Source organism: Lutjanus erythropterus, chromosome 11, assembly GCF_056507025.1.
Source record: "Lutjanus erythropterus isolate fLutEry1 chromosome 11, fLutEry1.hap2, whole genome shotgun sequence".
Classification (NCBI taxonomy): Eukaryota; Metazoa; Chordata; class Actinopteri; order Lutjaniformes; family Lutjanidae; genus Lutjanus; species Lutjanus erythropterus.
In genome coordinates this window covers 4,882,915-4,886,026 of record NC_139327.1, presented here as the reverse complement: position 1 = coordinate 4,886,026, position 3,112 = coordinate 4,882,915, and positions in this window count along the sequence as shown.

Genomic DNA, 3,112 nt, shown 5'->3' with positions numbered 1-3,112 from the left:
CTGAAGGACTGTGGTGAACTGGCTCTGAGAGACAAGCGTACCACCATGTTCCTGCTCCATCAGTAATGTCTATAATCAAGAAGCCTATGCACATAACATATCTGTTAACTGAGTGTTTACATTAGGAGACTATCAGAATTAAAAAACACTCACTTTGCTGTTCATGACAACACTCTGCTGCAGATCCTATGTGGGTCGTCTTTGTGTCTTTGTATTAACAGTACGTGGTAGAGCTGTGATCCCTTCTCATCACCTGCTCTTTTTTTTTTTTTTTTTTTGGCTAAAAACCAGAAAGTTCAGTTAACCATTTGGACAGAATCACCTTTAAACTCTTGAGGAACAGAGGGGAAAACGGGTTGTTTTAACAGCTTGCTCAGCTTCAGAGCCTTTGCTCATGTGGCAGCCTGCAAGCATCGGCTTCTGTAATGCATTCAGTAAGCAGTAGGTCTGTATGTGATTAATAAACTGCTTCCTGATGTTTTTTTTTATTGGCATCTGCTCTGTGCACAGAAACTGACTTAGCTGGTGTTGCAGAATGTCAGTCATTTCCCTGCAGGGATTGTAACTAATATTCATATCGAATTCTTTCATTTTCAACAATAAATATTGATTGAATAACTGAGATTTTGTTGCCACGTTGAGTTTCCTGGCCGGAGTGAATTCTTCTAAACTCCCACATGTTGAATTACTGTTTCACTTTTATTTTACAAAGGCTTTTGTTCATGAAGGATCACCAGTATCCTACTTTACTGGCTGAAAATAATGCATAATCTGTAGTGGAAAATAAGTAGTAGTAGTACTAAGTATAAAGGTATTTGTACTTGAGTATGTTCTATTTTATGACTTCTTTCAACTTTTACTCCGCTACATTTCGCAGGGAAATCTGGCACTTTTTACCGTGTAACAGTTATCTACCAGCTATCACTCGAGCTAAGTCTCTTTAGTCTGGAGTTCTCAGATGAGGAAGCCCATTTCCACCAATATGATGGGGAAAAACTGAATTCTGTAAGTCATTATAACGAGAAGCTTTATTTTAAAACTGACTTAGTGTCTCAAAATAATGACTTAGATTATTTTGAAAAAGTATCGTACTATAATGACTTACAGGATCGTTCCATCACATTGGCAGAAATGACCTTGTATACTCATTTATTTACTCAGATTTTCCTGAATCTACCAGTGTAGATGGAATGTTTTCAGTGCAGTCTGACTTTTTCCTGCTTCTAATGCTGTAAGCTACATTTTTCTTTGTTTCAATTTTAAACATTTATTTAGATGAAATAGTGGTGGAAATATTTTAACTGCACTAAAAAGTATGTTTTAGGAAGTAATTATAGACAAAGATGGCTTTAGAAGACTGAAGTTTTTGGCAGATTTCAAATGCAGACAACTTAAAGAAGTAAATCAAAGCAGTGCCACCTCAATCAACTTCAACAAAAAAGCTGCAGACATTAATGTATCTGTGATAATAATCCAGTTAAGTATATAACACTATATAACAGGCTATTTGGTGTGAGGAGGATTTTTTTCAGATTATTTTGGGGCTTTTATGCCTTTATTGGATTGAGTGAGCTGGAGAGAGAGGGGATGACATACAGCAGAGAGCCACTGCAGCAAAGCTTCTGAACATGGGCTGCCGATCTACCAGGTGAGCTACCAGACTGCCCCAAGTTGACTTTTATTACCTAAAAAACTCTGTGGTTATAACACAATTGTGCTTCAACTTTTATTTGTAATGTAGCATTCTACATTGTTGTACAGTTCGGTTTAACTTTACTCTGAAGCCCTGTGTGCTGTAACAAAGTGGTTCCCAACCTTTTTCCAAAAGGAACCCCTAAAAGTAAACTGATGAGCCCTAATTAAGTGACAGTTTATGGAAGTTCATAATGTATACCGACTGTTAAATTGTACAGTTAACTCAAATGATGAACTACAGAGGGTTGGTTAAAACAAGTGATTTTAATTAATTTTGAACATTATTTCCTGTGAATGTTGCAGCAGAGATTCGTTTTCGTGATGTTTTAGGAACTTTTCAAATATAATTTTTAACAATCATATTTAATAGATCTGTTTTGGGTTTTTTTTTTGTTTTTTTTTGTTTTTTTGACAAACTCAATGTTTTCTTATCTCTGACACTTTGTCCTTTTAGCTCTTTGGTTGTTTTAACTGCACTTTTCTGATGCAATACACTTTGTTTAGCAGAGAGAGAGTGAAGGTTCTGTACCGTCCTGTTTCCTTTGAAATTTTCAGTAGTTTATGTCTTAAATAGTACTTAACACTTAATACTTAACTTAATACTTAACAGTATTATAAAATTGCTTTTTTTAGTTTTCTTCACGGAAATAAATAAAAAATGCTGAGATATAGACCTACTGTATATTTTCTTACGTTTTCTTACAGCCCCTAAAATCAAGACCTTGTGACCCCTGTGAAGCTTTGGCGACCCCTGGTGGAAAGCGGGAAACCCAAGTTAAGAAGTGTTTTTTGGCAACATATTTTCTTGTAGAAATATAGCAGACAAGTTTTAGTGTAACAAGTTAAGTAAGTAACAAGTTTTAACAGTGACACTTGAGGTAGGTTAAAATTTTTGGTGGTTGGTTAGGTGGTAATCTACAAAAACGTGTTTCCAAATTACTTGACTTCACCCTGATTACGCAGTAAAATATACGAATACAATGAATACTTTGATAATACTGTTGTACTTTAACTTAGCTAATTAATTTTTTTAACGAATTATTTTTATTTGTAGTGGAGTATTTTTACATTGCTGTTGGCAATAATTCATGTTACCCCTGTGTGCTGTATACTTAAGTCAGAACAATGTAGAATAGTGATGTAACGCTAAGCTAAATTTAAAGCCACTTAGCTGTATGCTAGGTGGCCTGCGGCTACTAATTAGCCGCTAATTTATACTACTAGTGAAATAAATAACATAAAAAAAAGGTTTTGTGGTGGTTAAATGGACAGAATAAAGTTGTTTTTTTTTTTGTTGTTTTTTACTAATTCTCTACATCTTTTATTGTTCAGTGAATTATAGTACAACTTGTAATTGCGTAATTCATGCTCATTTGATTCCCTCTGTATCATTTATAAACAAGACTACAGCACCCAT